This window comes from Ovis canadensis, chromosome 2, assembly GCF_042477335.2.
Source record: "Ovis canadensis isolate MfBH-ARS-UI-01 breed Bighorn chromosome 2, ARS-UI_OviCan_v2, whole genome shotgun sequence".
In the NCBI taxonomy this organism is placed as follows: Eukaryota; Metazoa; Chordata; class Mammalia; order Artiodactyla; family Bovidae; genus Ovis; species Ovis canadensis.
In genome coordinates, this window is record NC_091246.1 from 157,143,809 (window position 1) to 157,165,607 (window position 21,799).

General features: G+C 42.0%; 1 long non-coding RNA gene across 2 annotated transcripts; it reads right to left on the reverse strand.

Annotated features, from left to right (window-relative positions):
• Positions 1–3,956: 3,956 nt before the first annotated feature.
• Positions 3,957–14,092, reverse strand: LOC138433937 (uncharacterized). Of its 2 annotated transcripts, XR_011254532.1 has the most exons (3): positions 13,838–14,092; positions 10,218–10,696; positions 3,957–4,587 (listed from the first exon to the last, which is right to left on the reverse strand). It is a non-coding gene; the product is annotated as an uncharacterized lncRNA (long non-coding RNA). The 2 variants fall into 2 exon arrangements; XR_011254531.1 differs by lacking the exon at positions 13,838–14,092 and having other exon boundaries at positions 10,218–11,828.
• Positions 14,093–21,799: the final 7,707 nt, after the last annotated feature.

Consider the following 21,799-nt stretch of genomic DNA (forward strand, 5'->3'; position numbering starts at 1 on the left):
AGCTTCCACCTCATTCCAGAGTTTCATATCCATATGTACTCTAGCCTAATTAGATATTCCTCAGACATATCAAACTCAGTATATCCAAAACTGAGCTTTTCATCTCCCACCCAAAGTTGCTCTTTCTTCTGGTGCATCACGTCTAAGTGAATGTCAACCTCTTGCACCAAGTTGTTCAAGTCAGAGCCCTTCTAGACTTCCACAAGGAAAGCTCTCAAATTTGTCTGCTTTTCTTTATTTCCATTGCAGACACCTTGATCTAAAACTCTGTTACTTAAGTATTGTATGGACCAGAAGCATGGGCAACTGTGTTGTAAATGCAGATCTCAGACCCTACCCTAAGCAACCTGAATCAGAATCTACTTTTTGTCAAAATTCAGAGAATTCATTAAAATTTGAGAACTTATCATCTTGGCTTTTGACAAAGCTTAATATCTAGAGGTGATGAAATTCCAGTTGCTGCTGCTGCTAAGTCACTTCAGTCGTGTCCGACTCTGTGTGACCCCAGAGACGGCAGCCCACCAGGCTCCCTCGTCCCTGGGATTCTCCAGGCAAGAACACTGGAGTGGGTTGCCATTTCCTTTTCCAATGCAGGAAAGTGAAAAGTGAAAGTGAAGTCGCTCAGTTGTGTCCGACTCTTTGCACCCCCATGGACTGCGGCGTACCAGGCTCCTCTGTCCAGGCAAGAGTACTGGAGTGGGATGCCATCGCCTTCTCTGGAAATTCCAATTGAGCTATTTCAATCCTAAAAGATGATCCTGTGATAATGCTGCACTCAATATGCCAGCAAATTTGGAAAACTCAGCAGTGGCCACAGGACTGGAAAAGGTCAGTTTTCATTCCAATCCCAAAGAAAGGCAATGGCAAAGAATGCTCAAACTACCGCACAATTGCACTCATCTCACATGAAAGTAAAGTAATGCTCAAAATTCTCCAAGCTAGGCTTCAACAATCCATGAACCATGAACTTCCAGATGTTCAAGCTGGATTTAGAAAAGGCAGAGGAACCAGAGATCAAATTGCCAACATCTGTTGGATCATTGAAAAAGCAAGAGAAGAGCAGAAAAAAACATCTACTTCTGCTTTATTGACTATGCCAAAGCCTTTGACTGTGTAAACCACAACAAACTGTGGAAAATTCTTCAAGCGATGGGAATACCAGACCACTTTACCTGCCTCCTGAGAAATCTGTATGCAGGTCAAGAAGCAAAAGTTAGAACTGGACATGGAACAACAGACCAGTTCCAAATCAAGAAAGACTGTATATTGTCACCCTGCTTATTTAACTTCTATGCAGAGTACATTATGAGAAACGCTGGGCTGAAAGAAGCACAAGCTGGAATCAAGATTGCTGGCAGAAATATCAATAACCTCAGATATGCAGATGACACCACCCTTATGGCAGAAAGTGAAGAGGAATTAAAAAGCCTCTTGATGAAAGTGAAAGAGGAGAGTGAAAAAGTTGGCTTAAAGCTCAGCATTCAGAAAACTAAGATCATGGCACCTGGTCCCATCACTTCATGGCAAATAGATGGGGAAACAGTGGAAACAATGACAGACTTTATACATGAGTATGAGTAAGCTCTGGGTGTTGGCAATGGACAGGGAAGCCTGGGGTGCTGCAGTCCGTGGGGTTGCAAACAGTCAGACCCTACTGACTGAACTGAACTGAACTGAATATCTAATCTTCCTATATCAATCTCGTGGCCCCTAAAACTCTTTATCTATACTGCAAACCACATAAGTCATGTTCCCTCATTAAATTCTTAACTAGCTTCCCATTGCTTTGCAGATAGAAGGCAAAAGCCTACAGAATTCAAAGCCCTACCATAGTCCCCCTCCTGCCTAGTTCCAAGCCCCAATCTGGCTTGCCCACTGGGCTCCAACCACATTAGTATTCTTCTAATTCCTGTGCCAGGCAATGAAGTCCCTGGGAGTTTTTGCCTGCTGCTCCCCTGTAACAGCATGATTTCAGCTTTTCTGTGTGCCTGCTAGGGCTTCCTCTGTGGCTCAGCTAGTAAAGAATCTGCCTGCAATGCAGGAGACTAAGTGACTTAGTGCCTGCTAGTCAGCTGTGTCCGTCTGCAACCCTATAGGCCATTGGCTGCAAGGCTTCTCTGTCCATGGATTCTCCAAGCAAGAACATTGGCGTGGGTTGCCATGCCCCACACCAGGGCATCTTTCCAACCCAGGACTCAAACCTGCCTCTCTTACATCTCCTGCATTGGCGGGCAGGTTCTTTACCATTAGAACCACATGGGAAGTCCACCTCCCTAGTGCATAGAGAACTCCTTCACTTCCTCAAAGAATTCCCCTCTCTTACAACCCATGTGATGTCAGCCACCCTCATGCTAAGCTCTCTTTGTACACTGTGCTCCTTCAAACCTTTATCATGTTCCTGTGGCCCAGATGGTAAAGAATCTGCCTGCAATGCAGGAGACCAGGGTTCAATCCTGAGTCAGGAAGATCCCCAGGAGAAGGGAATGGCAACCCACTCCAGTATTCTTGCCTGGAGAATTCCATAGATAGAGGAGCCTGGTGGGCTACAGTCCACGGGGTCGCAAAGAGTCGGACATGACTAGTTGTATTTAACAACGGAGTCTGTGTGTTTGGTTATTTAACAGCAGTCTGTCCCCATTGGATTGAAGTGTTCAGGCACTGCTTCAGCTTTTGCATTGTTACATCCTTCCAGCACCTCTCACAGTGTTTGACACATTGTACACATCAATGAGAGCTGTTGACTTGATGAATATGAATGAATAATCATCCCCAGGGCGCTGTCCTGGCTCAGGGTGCCCCTTCTTTCTTAGTTCAATGGGAATCAAGAATCTGAAAAAGACTGAGGTCCAAGGAAGTATAATTTGGCCACCAGCAAGCAAATCAGGATGAAAATGTCCAATTCTGACAGATGTACCCCATGCACGTGCTGAAAGGAAAACAGAAACAGCCCGCCTCAGAGTGATGGTAAACATTTTGTTCCCTGGCCAGTGCCCTCCTCTTCAATACACTCCCAAGCTGACCTTTAGAAGGACTTTTGTCTAGTGGGAGGTCTCTTTTAACCTCCAGTGAATAAGGGTGTGAAGTGGTGTTTGCTTTTTTCCCTTTGTTCTCTGGCTGAGAAAAGTCTGGAGGCGGTTGAGTGAGGCTTAGTAATACAATTGCCTTCCCTTTCAAATGCTAAAAAGGGTTTTTGCTCTTGGTTTGGTATAATCTGAGTCTTGTAGAGGTCTGGAAGGGATCCACTCCCCTTTCTTTTGGCATCTTATTTCCTGTAGGCTAGGGCCAACTTCACAATTAATAGAAAAACCAAAGCTGTAAAATATAGTCAACCTTGCCCTCCAAGCATCTCTGTGTGGTGAGCCAGCACAGGAGAGTTAATCACTACACTAACAGAGAAGGCCTCCAGGAGAAATGCAGGATGTCTATAGTCCCGCTGTCCTGGATCTGGCTGGAGATCCTGGCATCGAGGCATTCTCTTCTCTCCAGAGAGAACTGGAGTCAAAGGTTGACTTACTCAAGTCAGCTGTTATCACAGACTTTTGATTCCCATACAGGTGTGGATCCAGGGCTTGGGGGAGCCCAATGTTTGTACAGTTTGGAGGGCTCTCTTTAAGAAAGAGATCACAAACCATGAATACAGTCAGATTTGAGGCTTTGAAAAGAACAACTGAGGGTCATCATTGGCTTCATGATCCTGTTACCCAAAAACAGAGTTTGCCTCTTGCTGGGTATCCAGCCAAAGATCAGGAGAAGGAAGGATTTATTACTTGCAGCAAGTAAGGTGATCACTAGGGCCCTTTCCCAGAGCAGCAAAATTGCAGTCTACCTGTATTGCAAAATTGGAGAAGTTTTAGGCTAAAGGTACATGCATATCCATGAAGGGGGCTTGGGCAGTGTATGCATACTGGTAAAGGGTCTTGAGCAGAGGAGAATTCAGCATAGAATTGGGGAAAAGATTGACAGAGTGCAGGCTTTAATTGACTGAAGTCTCAAGGGTCAGAAAATGTCACCATCATCATATCGTAGGTTCTGACCAGTCTGTGGTCTCAGCATGTAGTTACAGTCCTCCACCTGGGTGGGAGCCTTTGTTCCTGCAGAACTCAAAAATATGTATCAGATTGTGATATATATCCCTTGAGGAGGAATTGGGACTCTTTTTGTTGTTGGTGTTCAGTTGCTCAGGCTTGTCCAACTCTTTGCAACCCCATGGACTGAAGCACGCCAGGCTTTCCTATCCTTCACTATCTCCCGAAGCTTGTTCAAACTCACGTCCATTGAGTCAGTGATGCCATTCAACCATCCTGTCTTCTGTCGTCCCCTTTCCCTCCTTCTTCAGCCTTTCCCAGCATCAGAGTCTTTTTCAATAAGTTGGCTTTTCGCATCAGGTGGCCAAAGTATTGAAGCTTCAGCTTCAGCATCAGTCCTTCCAATGAATATTCAGGGTTGATTTCTTTTAGGATTGACTGGTTGGATCTCCTTGCAGTCCAAGGGACTCTCAAGAGTCTTTTCCAACACCACAGTTTGAAAGCATCATTTCTTCAGCACTCAGCCTACTTCATGGTCAACTCTCACATCTCTACATGACTACTGAAAAAAATCATAATTTTGACTAGATGGACATTTGTTGTCAACATGATATCTCTGCTTTTTAATGTGCTATCTACATCACAGAGTGGCTTAGGCCAAAACTGGCTTCTCTAATATCAAGAAAACTGCCTGGTTCTCTTTCTCTGAGGACCCTCTACCCTGTCTGCTTACAGTATCTTTGCCTCTGCCCCAGTAGAGTGTACTAGAAAAGCGGAGGCTTGGAAGCCGTTGGACAAGTTTTTCCCTTCCTAGAGCCGTAATTGTATAATCTGTAAAATGGGGCCCTCTATCTACAAAATTGATGCATGAGAAAGATGAAAGAGAGAAAAGAAAATACCTTGTGTTTGGTAGGAGGCATTAATTAAAATGCCATTTTGAAGACCTCCTCTCTGGGATGTTGTAGATTTATTATGAGCTAGCTTCTCTTTTTTGTGTCTCTTAGCTTTACTGAAGTTTTTCTCAGGTTTCATTCTAATCCACTTGAAATATATATTATTATTAACACTTTGAAACTTAGCAAAAGTTCCTGAACTGGTAGCTGAAGTCAGTACATTTCTTTTTTGAGATTTCAAGCATTTCTAACAACTTTAACTTGTTTTATTTTTAAAAGAGCCAGTCCAAGTTTGTTGTTGCTATTGTTTTCCTTGGGGACTTGATAAATTTGATGTGTTGTTTAATTTTTTTACTGCTGTGCAAAGGTCATCCAAAGGTCAGTCTGGTATGTGGTGTGTGGTGTGGTATGTGTGTATGGGGGTGTGTGTGTGTGTGTCTGTGTGTGGTGTCCTGGCTGAGAATCATATTGTTCACCATCTCTAATGTCTGCCATCCCTCACCAGCTCTATGTTTATAATCCTGAAGGCATCTGAGTTTATCACAAATCAAAATCAGCTAGTAAACCTGCAGAGGAATGGGAAAGGATGAAGGCAAATAAAAGGATGATGAAGTGAAGTCATAGGTCACAAGTAGGTCAATAGTACTTGGGAGTCCCTGGCCTCATACCTTGTTCAACCCCCAGCCTTGCTACTACCAGTTTTTAACCTATAGCCATATTCATCTGAACTTTTAAAATCTCACTTTGCTTATCTATAAAACTGAGATATTTATAGGACTTTTCTTAGAGGTTCACTGTGAGGGTTAAATGAGAAAATCCTCTCAGTGTGCAAAGAACAGTAACTGGAATAGGGTAAACCCTCAATAAATGGTAGTTATCATTCAGAGCATCCTGTATAGTCTGTATTGAGCATGATATACATCGCCTCATGTCCACAACACTGCCCAAGATGGGCAAATGCAGTCTCGACAAGAGTTTCGTTGTTTTAACAAGTCTCCACTTACTGCTCTTTACCAAATCAAAGATCTGTGGGTTTGTAAGATGAATGCCTATTTTCAGGTATTAAAATGTGGGGAAAAATATGTTTCTCAGAAATGAAATATAGTAGTGCTTTTTCCATTACACTACATCTTGTATCTCTCCTCTCAAATTTCTCTTCATTAGAACTGTTAAAAGATAAACTGAAATGTATTAAAAATTTTAAGAGTTCATTAGAGAAAAAATGGGTTTGGATCTGGCAACATTCAATTGAGCAGATAGAAAGGAGCTCCAAGGAACTATACCAAAAAGACTGTTACTATATGCAGAAAGGAGCAGCCCTTTTTGGTTAAGCAAAAGAATGAATTGGTTGTTACAAGATTATTTTCTTTAGGGCATGGTGGGGATCTATCAGATTACTTAACTAGTGATGATCAGGAGATTCCTGACTGACTGGTTTAAGATTCCATTTCTAAGAGAGCAGAAATGGTAATTAAATCTCAGTATGGTGATATGGCAATGGCACCCCACTCCAGTACTCTTGCCTGGAAAATCCCATGGACGGAGGAGCCTGGTAGGCTGCAGCCCAAGGGTCATGAAGAGTCAGACACAACTGAGCGACTTGACTTTGACTTTTCACTTTGATGCATTGGAGAAGGAAATGGCAACCCACTCCAGTGTTCTTGCCTGGAGAATCCCAGGGACGGGGGAGCCTGGTGGGCTGCTGTCTATGGGGTCGCACAGAGTCGGACACGACTGAAGTGACTTAGCAGCAGCAGCAGCATGGTGATATGGGGCTTATCCTAAGTGACTCTGTATGGGGTCTGTTGTTTTTTTTTTTAATAGCACATTGTTCAATAGTAGATGTGCCCATTTTCAGCATAATTTATTAGCTGGATTACATACAAAGATATCAGTGTTACGTATAAGGACATCAGTGTGGGGTTCTGTAGAATTTTCATTGTACCCTCCATTGTCATCACTTTCAACCTGTAATCCAAATACTTGGCAGATCAAGCTAACAAGGCCACATTTTTCCCATCTCAAGAAAACTACTAGGCAGCTGTGATGTTCAGAATTATCTTAATTCAAGCTGTAAGCTGATAAACTCTGTAGGACACTTTGGCTGAGGCTGAGAAGACCTGGATATGCAAAACTCGCTGTGGGAAACCACATGATGTAGGAAATAAACATGTTGTTTGGTATGGAGAACCCAAGTCCACCCGTAAATTCTTCAGCACAGTAGCTTTGAAATTTTAAACAAATGATATTGTCTATAAAATGACACCAGTAATCCCACCCTGCCTACTTCCGAACATCGGAGTGAAGATCCGGGAGATAATGCATGTGAAATATAATGTGTGTGGATGTGCTATACAAATAAAATGTTTATTAATGTAATTGTTCATTGCTATGCGTGTGTGCTAAGTCACGTCAGTCCCGCCCAACTCTTTGAGACTCTATGGACTGTGGCTGCCAGGCTCCTCTGTCCATGGGCTTCTTCAGGCAAGAATACTGGAGTGGGTTGCCATGCCCTCCTCCAGGGGATCGTCCGCACCCGGGGATGAAGCCCCCATCTCTTAGGTTTCCTGCATTGGCAGGCAGGTGTTTTTTTTACCACTAGCGCCACCTGTTCATTGCTATATCGTGTTATTTTTAGGGGAAATTAGATGGTGGGGGTGGGACATGTTACATATAGAAAAGTGACATGCATATATGATTGTGTGTGTATTCTGAAAAGCCTAGAAGGGTATATGCCACACTGTTTATTGTGATGGACTTTTCCCTTCTGGGGGCCATGCCTTGGAGCTTATGGGATTTTAGTTCCCCAACCAGGGATCGAACCTGGGCCCTCAGCAGTGAAAGCACAGAGTCCTAACCACTAGATAGCCAGGGACTTCCCCTAGGGTGTTGTCATATTTACTTCTATATGGATTGCTTGAGTTATTTTTACAACAAGCATGTATTTTTATAATATTTTTATTTCAAGAAATTCTTCAAAAACAACAAAGATCCCCTGTGCTAAACAGAAGTTCTTTCAAAACCTGTGATTTGGACAAATCGAATCCATTTTAACACATCTTATTCTAGACCTCCACCTTACCCCCAATATGTTATCAGATTATGTGAAAAGCAGCCCCTACTCTCCCACTTCACTTTAAATTCTACAGCCTAATATTTGGTGGTGGTTGGTTTTATTTGGATATCCTCATGTAATATTGGAATACTAATTTTCATACCACTGAGTATCAAGATTTGCAATTAAAAGGGATCCAATTTGAGCAGAGAACCAGCATCTTCCATAAATCAGAAGCACAACATCTCAGAAATTAAAAGTTTCCTATGGGATTTGGTGCTTTCACTGCTGTGGCCTGGGTTCAATCCCTGGCTGGGAAACTAAGACCCCACAAGCCATGCAGCATGGTCAAAAAAAAAAAAAAAAGTTTCCCATAAAAGGTTAAAAACAAACAAACAAACAAAAAGCTTGCCTTTTAGGAAAAGTAAAATATGTAATATTTTCTCAGTAGCCAGGCTTGTCTGGCTCTTTTGCTAGTTGAATATCTTCCTCTCATTTTAGAAATTGGTAATATGTTTGTAGCTCTGTCTTCAACCTTCTATCTGACAGACTTTTCTCTGGAGATCTTTTCCATTCCTTGATTCTCCATGCATCTAGTACTATCTCTTTGCATATAAACCCCAAATGTTTTTCTCTAGCCCAACCACCCTTTTTATTTCTGTAAGACTTCTAAATTATCAGCTCAGTTAGGATTCATTCCTGGTATCTCAGCTCTAGAACAAACTCAAAGCCCAAGTAATCTTTTTTTTTTTTTCCTCACTATAATTCTCCCCAGTCAGCCAAGGCTGACCAAGCCTGTCATTTTATCTTGAGCTTCTCCCTTCTCTGTGTCCCCTTTCCCACAATGCTTTGCTTAGATTTTCATAGCATTCTTTGCTTCTTCCCCTGTCTATTCCCACCTCCTGGTTCAGGCTCTTGCTTTCACAAAAAGCAGTGAGAGTGAAGAGAGACAAGCAATGGGTGGTCAGGAAGCCCTCACAATGGGGCTGGCATGTGACTCAGAACTGTGAAAGATACTATCCTTGAGTGGAAAAAGTTATTCCAAAATAATGGAACAGCATCAGTAGAGGCACCCCAGGCATAGAGATGCCTGGCATCATTAAAGAAAGGCAAGGAGGTGGAGCTTTCACCTTGGGTATGTATAGATATTCTCAAGGATCAGGTTGGACAGGTATGTTCATTCCTGGAAGACTTTGAATTTCAATCTGTAAACAGTGGAAAAATACAGACCTATGTGGCAAGAAAACCTATTATAAAACTGTGTGATAGTTAAGGGAATAAATCACGCAAGCTTTGATTATGGCAATAGGAATTGATGTACAACACATTGATCTCTCAGAAGCAATTGAGTGACTAGTTGATCATGGGAGCAGAAAGGGTGGGAGATTAAAGCACCAGAAATGACTGAGTTTAAGTAGCCTGGGTGTTTAAAAGCATGCCTGACATTGAAGAGAAATGTAAATTAAGCTTTGTGCTTGTGAATGTCAGTTGAGCTCAGTTTTAGGCATGTAGAATGTGATGTGTCAGTGGGATATTCAGGTGGAGGTGTCTAAAACACCCTATTACCTCTGTGAGGATGATCACCTAGGAAATCTATTCCTAGCTCCCTGCTGGATATATGACTTTTGTTTATATGTTCCATCAGCACAAAGACAAGCTGTCTAGCATTGATTCCCTTACCACAGGCCACCTTCAGCTTCCACTGCCCCATGTTGGTTAATGATATTTTCATTTCCCAGACCCCCTTGTCCACCACCTATGGGTTGTTTTCAATTCCTTGCTCCTTTGATGCTTGTACTTATTTAGGCACCAAATCATATTGATTGTTCCTTTACAGTGTCTCTCATGTCTATATGTCTCTTTCTCTTCTAACTCTTTAGATTGCCTAACTGCCTGGTCCTTATTTTTTATAGCATAATAACCATCTTTTGATGAGACGCTTGCCTCCAGAATGTCTCCTAACAACCCATCCTGTCTACCACAATAAGATTACTCTTCCCAAAACCCTAAATTGATCTTGCCACTCCCTTTCTCACAAACTTTGATTGACTTTCTGTCATCAACAAGAGAAAGTTCAAATTCCTTAATATTATAAAATTCATAATATGTCTACTCTAGCGTTTTCTCTAGCCAAACTGATCTATTTGCCATCTGGGAACCTATTTTTCTCTCTCCCAGCCTTGCGTTATTGCTTGCAATTTTATTGGAGTACATGTAGAGTGAAAGATAAATTTATAGAAATACCTTGAAATGTAAGAAGAGAGAGGCTTTGTGTTCTGGCAGAGTCTCAGATGGAGCTCCATTGAATACTCCCAGCTACTCCTGGCATGCTGGTGGGCTCCAATAACAGACCTAAAGTCTAGCAAAGGGAAAGAATAAAGAAAAGGAAACGAGAAAAGAAGGGAAGAAAGGGGAGATACAGGAAAGGTGTAGGAGTTAGCCGGGAATCATACAAATACCAGAGTACTAAATAAGAGTCTTCATAAACTTTACAGTGATTATCCTCTTGTCTCTGAGTTTCTCAAGGCCAGAAACCAGATCTGATTCTCTTTGTCTCTCAGCACCCAGCACAGACTGACACACAGAGGCGGCTCCATCAGGAATTCTTCCATGAATTGTCTTCCTCATTGGAAAGTTCTCGGTTCCTATCCCCTCAGGTTTTATTTAGCAATTGTAAGGATTTCTGCTGCTTTCCATATACCTTTTCCAAGATGTGCAGAACACTGTTGAAGAAAAAGGGGGAAAAAACAGCACTTGAAAAGAGTTTTTAAAATATGGCATGTAATAGGAAAAATTATTTACCCCCACCTAGTCCTATTTTTTCATACATTTCCAGAATCATACTCAACTTTCTGTCTCACTTCCAGCAGCTTATGAGCAACTTTAACCGTTAACTCTTTCCAGCAACAATCATTCGTTGTTAAGTCGTGCCCTTGTTATGCGAGTATGTAATGTTTTCCCTCTTAATAAACATATTACTCTGTGCTAGTTGCTAATGAAGTTCATCCTCTCTGCCTCCACCTCTTCTCCATCTTGCCAGGCCATTTGGAATTCTAATCCTGTCCTGGATGCCCGCCTTCCTAACTGACGATGGGTGTCATCTGCTAACAGCATGTATCATCTGTCAGCTCTAGGAGCTTAGTTTCTGTTCTATCCATGTAAATCATTGATGAAATATTAAAGAATCAGTCCCAGAATAGAGTCCTGTGGGATATGATTTCTGACCTCCCTAAGTTTGACGTGAGTGCAGTTGATAATGCACCCATAAGACTACCTACCACAGAGCCACACTTCCCTCAATGTGTTGATTGAATGCAGTCTTGGGGAAGATAATTAAAAGTCTTTCTGGAGCAAAGAGCTACGGAGAAGTTTAGAGAGAGACTTAATACACTCACTGCCCAATTTTCTGCTAGGTACTTTACACCTGCTGATTTACTCAGTCCTTTCACAGTTGTGTAAGGCAGTGTAGCATAATGGTTAACACCCTGGATTCTAAGGTTGAACTGCCTGACATTGAAATTTCACTCCATACTTCCTAGCTCTCTGCCTTGGCAAGATATTGAAATTTTCCGCGCTTTATCATCCGAAAAATAAGAATAGAATTCACCTCAGAGGATTGTTTTGAAGATTCCATTGCACATAAAGCACTTAGACAGTGCCTGACCCATAGGGAATCTTCTACAAATCTTACCTATTATTATTATCCCAAATTGAAATCAAATAAACTGAGTTGGTATGCAACAGAGCCAAAATTTGAGTCCCTGGGCTATCTGACTCCAATTCTTAAGCTCTTTCTACTTTAACGTACAAACTTTTAAATTTATATCCCACATATTTCCAAAAGAGACTTCAGATGAAAATGACCATAGCAATCAGAACTGCATTTATGCCAAAACCTCATAATTTAAGTCAGTTTTTTTTGGTAGGGAGGTGTTTATATTTGATAGAAATCTTTTTAAAAGATGAGTTATTTTATAAGAGAAAAAAATTAACCTGTTTAAAATTAAAATTATAAAATATTAGGTTTAAAAAATTATAGCCATTATATATTTCAAACTACTAGTTAATAAGAGACTCTTTGGAAGTTCTTTTTGTTTTACTTTCCCCCCCTAATAACATAAGTGGTAAATGCTTGAAGTAGAAAACTTGGAAAACTGTGAGAAGCCCAGGAAAGGAAACTCACCCATAATTCAAACACTCATAGTAATTACTATTAATGTTTTCTTGTATGCACTCTTTAGAGTTATTTTTCTATACAGAAATTTTCTTTACAAAATGGTATCACAAGATATATGCTATTTTGTGTAGACTGTTTTTAACTTAGTAATAGATTATAAGCATTTTTAATATCATTATTTTATTGCTATGTAAAATCTGTAAAAAATAAATGGTGTGAGAGTACCTTAAATAATCTAACTAATCCCCTATTGTTGGGCATGTAGGTTGATCCTATTTTCTTTCCTATGATTATAAATAAAACTGTCATGAAGAATCTTGTATTATGTTGTTGCATAATTCTCTCGTTATGCACAAATCCTTTTTATCCTTAACAGATGGTTAGCCAGCCTCTGTTTGATCACTTCCAGTAACAGGGAGCTCACTTCTTTGCCAGACAGTTCATTCCATTTATGGACAACTCTAATTGTTAGAAAGTTCTTTATTTTTAACTAAAATCTGTTCTCCTTAACTTACTCTCATTGATTCTAGTTTTGTGGTCTGGAATTACCCAAAGCAATCTTTCCTTTTTGTACTTGGCAGCCCATCAAATACACAAAGAAGACCATAATGAAACTCCCTAAGTATTCTCTTCCTGAAGATAAATATCTATGCTTATAAGTCTTATGATAAAAAAGGATAAGGCATTGGTAGCAGTAGGGGGTTCCTCATATAGGATATAAATTTGGTAACATCATATTCCCTTTTTGCTTTGGCCTCCTGGAAGCTCAGAGTCTTATTGGTTGTCTCATCTTTACAACTTTATCACCTCCATGTATATGCACTCTTTGCCCTTAGGTTTAATCATCATATTTTGCCCGTATTTTGCCTGTATTTTTCCTATTATTTTTTTCTTAAAAATTTTTTCTTTATGGAAGCATATCTCTGTAAGCTCTATACCTCTGTGGTTCAAGGTGCAGCATAATCAAATATGTTTCTCTATTTTCTTTAGCCATTCTTTGCATGAAATTAGGTAAGCATTTTTGTTCCATATCATCTTTTAGCATATATTCAATCTTTTATTCCCAGTAGCTACCAGAATAATGAAATAGTTTTAATTCCCTACCCCTTTTCTGTGGTGGAAAACTTAATGTGATAGGGAGATAGAAAACATAATCTCAGTCCTACTGAATCATTAATGTCTGCTGTGTTAAGTCTCTTCAGGTGTGTCTGACTCTGCAACGCTATGGACCGTAACCCACCAGGCTCCTCTCTCCATGGGATTCTCCAAGCAAGAATACTAGAGCGGGTTCATGCCCTTCAAACCCGTGTCTTTTATGTCTCCTGCATTGAAAAGCAGGTTCTTTACCACTAGCACACCTGGGAAGCCCTATTCATTAATAGTTTCTATCAAACTGACAATATCTCCTCTGTCATCCAGCAGCACCGTTTTCTGTTCTTGAAATAAATTAGAGTGCATATCTAAGCCTTCGGATCAATGATTAATACACATGTGCCATGGCAGAGTTTACAAACCTTTCTGTACCCAACTAGAGGATGGATAATCCTCAGTTGCAACACCTCTGAGAGAATGGTAACATTGTCCTCCTTTTACCCTGAGGGAACAGAGGCTCCCACAAGTGAGACTTGAACCCAGGTCCTCTAGCTCTAAATCTGTGAGCCCAACCCCGCCCCTCAAGTATACTGACTTCAGAAGAGCTCTGGCCTGGCCTGGGCCACAAGGATTCCACTGTTGTTGGACGAGAGGCAGGCAACTCTGCATGTTTCCCCTTTCATTCGGAATCCGGCTCTGATTATCCTCTTCCCACAGAGAGAAGCGTGGTGGCTGCCAGTTGCATATGGCTTGACGAAGATAGGAGAGGACATAAAGGCGCCCCCCTCCTCCCTGTGCTCCCGGATGAGAATCAAGCAGATTGTTTCCTATTTGGAGGAAGTGCATGTGAGAAACCTAAGGCAGCAGGCAAACCTCAGATGAGTGAGAATAAAAACTACTCCCCCGACCCCCTTGCGCGGTTTTGCCTGGAGGAGCCAGGTAGGAAAGCACCAGGGCTGTCTGTGGGCCAGAGAGCTGGGATGCTTCTGCCCCAGGAAGTTCCTTCCTGAATGTCCTCTCCTAAAGAGAGGCTGTGATTGCCTTCAGCCTCCCTGGAAGACCTCCGCGGCTGGCAGGCTGGCCTGGTGCAGCAGCTCAGAGTTGAAACCCTCTTAAAAATAGCTCTGTTCCCTTCTGGGTTTAGCAACTCACACTTGAAAAGCTCTTTATTCTTATAATGAATAGAGAACAGGGACTTTTCATTGAAAAAGAAGAGCTATAGCACAAAATAAATGCAGGCTGAGGGTAGTTATTCCTTTGAAGCGGTGGACAGAGAGGACTTCAGCACTCAGTTTTCACAGGTATCAGCCCTTTCCTTGGATTATTCCTGAAATAGAGGCATGGAGAGGCTTTTGAGCGGCTCTTGCTGTCAAAAGCACATGTGTGGTGGGCAGTATTTCGAGTGACAGCACTACTAGAGACCAGCTGAGCAGCCTGAAGTTGAAATTACAATCTAATTAATTGACTGAAGAAGCTAAAGACCTGAAGGAAAGGTTTAACTCTTTGCTACCCATAAGCTACTTCTAGGGTGTTGTCCATACCCTTGAAGGACCGAGAGGGGCTGAAAATAAAAGGATGGGTGTGGGGGTTCAGGAAGCTGACACCTACTTTGGTGGAAAGAATTGCTATTAGGTGTATGACGGGGAATCTTGTCAGAGAGGTCAGATTCCTCAGTTATGCCTTTTCCAGAAAGAAAAAGGAGTGTGGGTAGAGAAATGAGGTAAAACTCTTAGTCTATGTTGTCAAGTCTTGTTTCCAAGCAATGCATTTTCTTTACGTCAAATGAAATGCAATTTTCAGGATCCCATTGAGCCAGTGAGAAATTCAATCTCAGCCATTATTTGTATCTCCTCCCCTACTTCAGTTATAAGCATCTGGGAGGCATATGTGGTGCATGAGAAAGAAGGGTGAGACATCTGAATCAGGCGTGTAATTAAAACTAGTCATTAGACAAAAGACGTCTAATTACAGTGTCTTAAGTTTGCTTCTTACCCAGTCTAAGGTGGCCAGGTGCTCTTTGACCAGGGAGCTGTTTTTGGCAGCTCTCCTTAGGTGGTAACTCAGGCATCTGGGCTCCTTCCATCATCGGCTCTTCTAATCATTGTCTAGACTTTGCAGTCCTTTGCTTTCTGCTACCCAGACCAGAAAGACATTGGAGGTGGCAATGGACAGATCATAAGGACATCTTAAGGGCCAGGCCTAAAAGTGGTGTATGTCACTTAAGCTCACATTCCATCAGCCAGATTTAGTCACTTAGCTCTGGTAAGATGTGAGAGCGGTGGCAGAGCAATAGAGTGGGTCTGTGTGCCTGGGAAGGAAAGGTGAAATCGAACTGTGAGGAGTAAATTTCCGTTGTTTAAGCCACCTTGTCGATGGTAGTCTGTTATAACAAGTCCAAACTAAGAAAGTAATCATTTCAAATTATGATGAGTTTACTCAAAATAAGTCATACCAAATTCACTCATTTTCCCTTTTGAGTTGGAGTATTATATTGTCAGAGTAGGGGACTATCATAGACTTGGTTTATTTCTGATTCGTTTGAAGGCCTCAATAGCTATATATCTTGATGGATTTGAAGTCATCAGACAATTAAATGTAAGTGCTAAGACTGAGCTTTGCTAACTGTTTATTAATAATAAATTGCTCTTATCTGTATAAATTCTGAAGCAACAGAAAAGTAAACGCAAATGTCAACCCAATAGAGAAAAAAATCCTCAGCTTTGTTTTTGGTAAAACTGATGGGAGACTATGGTTGGTAACGTGCCCACAATCTAACCCCTAATCATTCCTGATATTCCAACACCCTGTCCAGTCATGGGCTTAACTGGACCGCTGCAGGCTTCCCCCTAGGAGGCAGCTCAGGGCTTGGTGGAAGAGATTTAATGTGTCCTGAGCAGAGAGACTGAGAGAAACTTCGAAGAACTCAGAGAGGATTCAGGCAGCATTTGCAGTGCCTTCCCCCAAATTCACCAAGCATGGTTAGAAGTAGATGGAGTGGGCTAAAAGTGGCAGACATTATAATCCTGACATTTCTGGAAGGGCAGAAATTCTTATTTTACCAGCCAAGTTAGGATTGCAAGGAGAGAAATAGAGTGGTTACGTCTGGCAAAAACGGATGAACCTCGAGTTGGTCTTCTCTTCTTGTTGCTGTTTCAGTCCACATTTTGCTACTGGATTCATATGAAGATGTAGAAGGAATGTGTATCTCTTTTGAAGTTGTTTCCAAAATAGGAAGAATATCTGACATGACAAACGATGGGACCCAATTAAAAATTGTCTCAACTGAGTGCAACACAGGCTGGACTCTCCTACAAACACTTGAATAGCAATAAATATCAAGGCTTTTATTTAGGTTAAATTTTTTTTCAAAAAAAAAAAGAAACCCCATATACAATGCAACTGCTCAGATACAGGGTTGAGACAGACAGCTTTGACATAAATTTTTATAAAAATGTTCCAGGGGTTTTATTTCATCTGAACTTAATATGACAACTATTATGTGTCTGATAAAAATGTTAATGCAGTCTCCAGCTGCATATGTTCAATAAATGATTACTTAGAGTGTATTCCATGGTAGGTATGATGCTGGATCCTGGGAGCTGATGGTAGCACTGTGTCTGGAATAATCTGTCCAGTGAAGGGCACGTACTTTAAGAGCAGAATTAATTAATTAAAGTGGAGCATTGGTAGGTGGAGACTTAATTCTGTTTCTTTAGGTTTCCATGAGGCAACTTCTAACCTATGGGAATAATATTTGAGTATTTTATTGTTAAATATTTTACCTGGAAATGACAAAAACACAGATGTAACTAGCTTAAACAATAAGGAAATTTAGTGTCGTTCATAACAATGATAATAAATTCAAAGGTAGTGCAAACATGTCATAACTGGAGTGAGGGACCTACATCTCTGCTCTACTTTGAACTCTTCTAGCCTCTAGGTAGAAGCTTTTTCTTCAAACCCTCTCCTCTAGTGGTTAGAAGATGGCTACCATCTGTCCTGGGACAAAATGCTTCCTCGTTAGAAAATCTCTCTTCTAACCAGTGAATAAAATTTCTCACCTTCAGTCTAAGTAAGCTAGTATGTATCCCGCACCCATCCCTGGTCCAGCAGCAGGCTCTAGGATAATGTCATGGACTGACTGGCTTAAGCTTACATTCTGAACCAATCACTTGACTGAACCCATCACTCTGACTGGCTTGAGTTGAGAATAGAATCAGTTTCCTGAGACATTTAGGCAACATGAAAGAGAGGGGCTTTTGTGAACATCAGGGCTCTTTTTGAAAGGAGGAGAATAGTAGAGATGAATGCCATATAGATGATAAATCTAGTCAGAGGAGAATGAAGGTCTTACTGGGTGGGTGAGTTTGGGGGGAAGAGAAGCTAGGTAGCTTTCCTTTCTCTTTGAGGAAAATCGGCCCTCTCCTAATGGTGGTATCTTTCTTTTTGCGGTAATAGCTATAACACTTATCCTTAAAGCCCTGCTCAAAATGTAGGGCTTTAAGGGTAAGCCCTGCTTCAGTCCTACTTCTCTGTATCTGACTGTGTCATATGAAGTCAATTAGGTAGTGCTTAGTAAGAAGGCTAATTATGGTCAAGGTCCAGGTTCTACTCTCCACTATATATTTACTGGAAATAAACCTGGCTATTTGATCATCATCAGTTGGATTCCTGTGTCTATTTCTAATTAATTCATAACCAGTGGGAGGCATGATTATCACCCCTAAAAACTTGCTGTCTGGAGCAAGCCAGAATCCAGAGGACTCCAGGAACTCTGTCACACAGAGGAAATGTAGAGTTCAATGCTGAAACATTCAGTTGCCATCAAATATCTAGATATATCTAGATATATCAGATATTCAGGAAGTTCAAAGGGTGTGAATTTTCACAGGCATAGCTGTGGAGAAGGCTGTTCTGCTAGTAAGGAGAACCCTGTCATTGGAAGTATTCATGCACAGGCTGGATGGCAATCTTTCAAGTGTGCTTTAAAATGGAATTCTGCACATTTGGGAAGTTGAACACAGTTGTTTCTATAACATGATCCAACTTTTAGTTCTATGTATTTCTGCTGTGTAGATATTTTAAACCTATGGTTTTCAAAGTGTGGTCCCTGGAGCAACAACAGCATCACCTCAGAGGTTGTTAAAAGTACATATTATCAGATTTCACCCTAGACGCCTGTTATGGATTGAATTATGTCCCTCCGCCAAAAAGAAATGTTGGAAGTCTTAACCCCCTGCTGCTGCTGCTGCTGCGTCGCGTCAGTCGTGTCTGACTCTGTGCGACTCCATAGACGGCAGCCCACCAGGGTCCCCCGTTCCTGGGATTCTCCAGGCAAGAACACTGGAGTGGGGTGCCATTTCCTTCTCCAATGCGTGAAAGTGAAAAGTGAAGTCGCTCAATCGTGCCCGACTCTTAGCGACCCCATAGACTGTAGCCTACCAGGCTGCTCCGTCCGTGGGATTCTCCAGGCAGGGCTACTGGAGTGGGCTGCCATCGCCTTCTCCGTAACCCCCCTAGTACATCATAATGTGAAGTAAGGTCATTGAAGATGTAATCAGTTAAGTCGAGGTCATACCGGAGTAGGATGGGAACGTAGTGCAAAATGACTGGTGTCGTTAGAAGAAGAGACAGACACAAGGCATAGATACACAAGAGGAGAATGCCACGTGACGATGGAGGTGGGAAGTGAAGTTGCACCTTCAAGCCAACCAAAGATGGCCGGCAAACCACCGGAAGCTAGGAAGGGGCAAGGAAGGATTCTTTGCTACCCAAGGAAGGTTTCAGAGGGAGCACAGCCTGGCCAACACTGATTTGGGAAAAAGAATATATTTCTCTAGTTTTAAACCATCTGATTTGTAGTCATTTGTTATAACTGCCCTAGGAAACTAATACACCAACTAAATCAGAAACTCTTACCTTGCTGCCCAGCAATCTGTGTTTAATCAGCCCTCCAGATGATTCTGATGCAGACTAAAATGTGAGAACCCCTGATTTCTATTCTAGATGTAGACTGATGCCTTGCACTCGAACATACATGTGAAAGAATTGGGGACTTTGTTAAAATGCAGATTCTGATGCTGTGAACCTGAGGTAGGGCCTGAGATCCTGCATTTCCAATAAGTGCCCAGGTGATACTATATTGCTGGTCAGCAGATCACACCTGAGGGGCAAAGATCTTGAGCAGGTTTATCTAACAGAACTGTCTGTAATGATGGAGATGACCTATGTCTGTACTGCCCAATAAGAAAGTCGCCAGCCATCCAGAACTACTAAACCCTTGAAATGTGGCTATTCTGAGAACTGAACTTGAATATTTAAAGAAAATATTTATTTATTTTTAATTACTTTGTTTTGGCTGCGCTGGGTCTTCATTGCTGTGTGGGCTTTCTCTAGTTGCAGCGAACAAGAGCTACTCTTCCCTGCGGTGTGCCCATTTCTCATTTCAGACTTATCTTGTTGCATAGCAGACTCTAGACTTGTGGGCTTCCGTAGTTGTGGCCTGTGGGCTTACTTCCTCCATAACATATGGGATCTTCCCAGACCAGGGATCCAACCAGTGTCCCTGCATTGCAAGGCAGATTCTTAACCGCTGGACCACCAGAGAAGCCCTGAGCTTGAATATTTCATTTACTTTTAACTAACTTGAATTTCTATAGCCACATGTATTCAGCAGGGCAAGTCACCATCTCCTTGTTCCTAGATTCTGCTGCCATGCTTTGCAGAGCTAACAGAGCTCCTGACTTTTATCTGCATCATCCCTAATTTAGTAGTCAGGACTGGTGGTAGAGTGCACCATGCAAGACTATGTATACTTGATAGTATATATATATTAGGAGCCACTGGAGAACATAAAAGAAATAGATTACAGGGTCTTTGCCCTTAAGGAACTTCCTGTTTATAACTGATTCTCATTGTATGTCTACCAGTTCCTGCCAAGCCTGAAAGTGTTAGTTCAATGTTAAAGGGGGGTCGGGGGTGGAATTAAGCAATAATTAGAAGAGATGATGCTTGGCAGGGGCTTTTTTATCTCAAGGCTACCAGATTTTGTTCATGGAATTTGAGAACATGAGTGATTTGCATATGTTGCATAAATTTGCATCTTGTATTCAAGCGACCTGACTCCAAGTCTATGAAGTACAATTTAATTAATTAGTGGAGCCTACTAGTGTTGTATTCAGAACAGAATTCAGGGCACCACACACTTGAAAGAGCTAGCTATTGACAACAGTTCAGGAGATTTCAGACCAGGTCAGGAGACAGAGAAAAGCAGAAGTTGACAGAGGAAAGGGAAAGAGAGATATGAGGAGCTTTGCTATCATCCCCACACCCCTGCCTTCTGCATACCTCCAGCCTTTGTGTCTTGGGTGGTTTATTCTGCACAGACTGCACTAGGTCAAGTGAAGTCCCACAAATGAATGGGATTCTAATTTTGTGCCAACTAGTGTCCATTTCCTTGTCTTTGGCATATTCCACCCCCCTTTGCCTTGCTTCCTTGCCTTCAGCTAAATTCTGCATGGGTGTTAGCAGACAGTTTTGAAGAGAAAAGATAGCGTAAAAGAGAAGGTGTTAGGCCCTGGAGATAGAAAATTAAATAACACAGGATCCTTGTCACAAACCAGCTCAGCACTACAGCAGGGGAGCTGGACCAATGAGCAGTCACTACCTTGCCATGAGCAAAGAAAAGTGATGAAGGTGTGTCCCAGGAAGAGCAGGGCCACAGGAGACAGAGAGAAGCCCTGCTCATGTGGAGGGGTGGGAGGGAAGTTTTCACACAGGAGGAGCTTAGAGAAAGAGAAGGACTGTGGGTGGGGTAGTAGATTCCAGGCAGAGAGAACAGCATGTGCAGAAACAGCATGGTGTGTTTAGCAAACTGTAAGTGTCACTAAATGGGAAGAGGAGGAAGGAGGTCAGGTAAGGTACAAAATCCAGATCAGCCTATAAATGCTTTATTCACTTGCTTTCAAGAGCAGAGGGGAATGGAAATAAAATAGGCACTTCGGTCCACCCCACTTAGAAATGATAACAAGCCAAAAATCCAAATAGAAACGCTAAGGCATTTCTCCCCAGTGACATTCTTCCCTTCCTAGAATCCCCTGACCTATGCTTGCTATAAATCTACCCTTAACATTTCCTACACATGCCCCTTGCTAGAAGAACTGGAGCTTTTTTATGACCCAGGTTGACTAGAAGCAAGCACTTAAACAATGTAAGGTCTGTTTGTTGCCTGTAACCAAATATACCCCCCAGCCTGCTGGGTGGCCTGTACCGGTCAGCTGTGCCTGTGTGCTCACTCACTTCAGTCGTGTCTGACTTTGCAATCCTATGGACACTAGCCCACCAGGCTTCACTGTCCATAGGATTCTCCAGGCAAGAAGATTCAAGTGGCTTGCCATACTCTACTTCAAGGGATCTTCCTGACCCAGGAATCGAACCAAAGTGTTCTGCATCTCCTGCATTGCAGGTGGATTCTTTGCCCACTGAACCACCTGGGAAGCCCAGCGGTCAGTTGCAGCTGCTGCTAAGTCACTTCAGTCATGTCCGACTCTGTGCGATC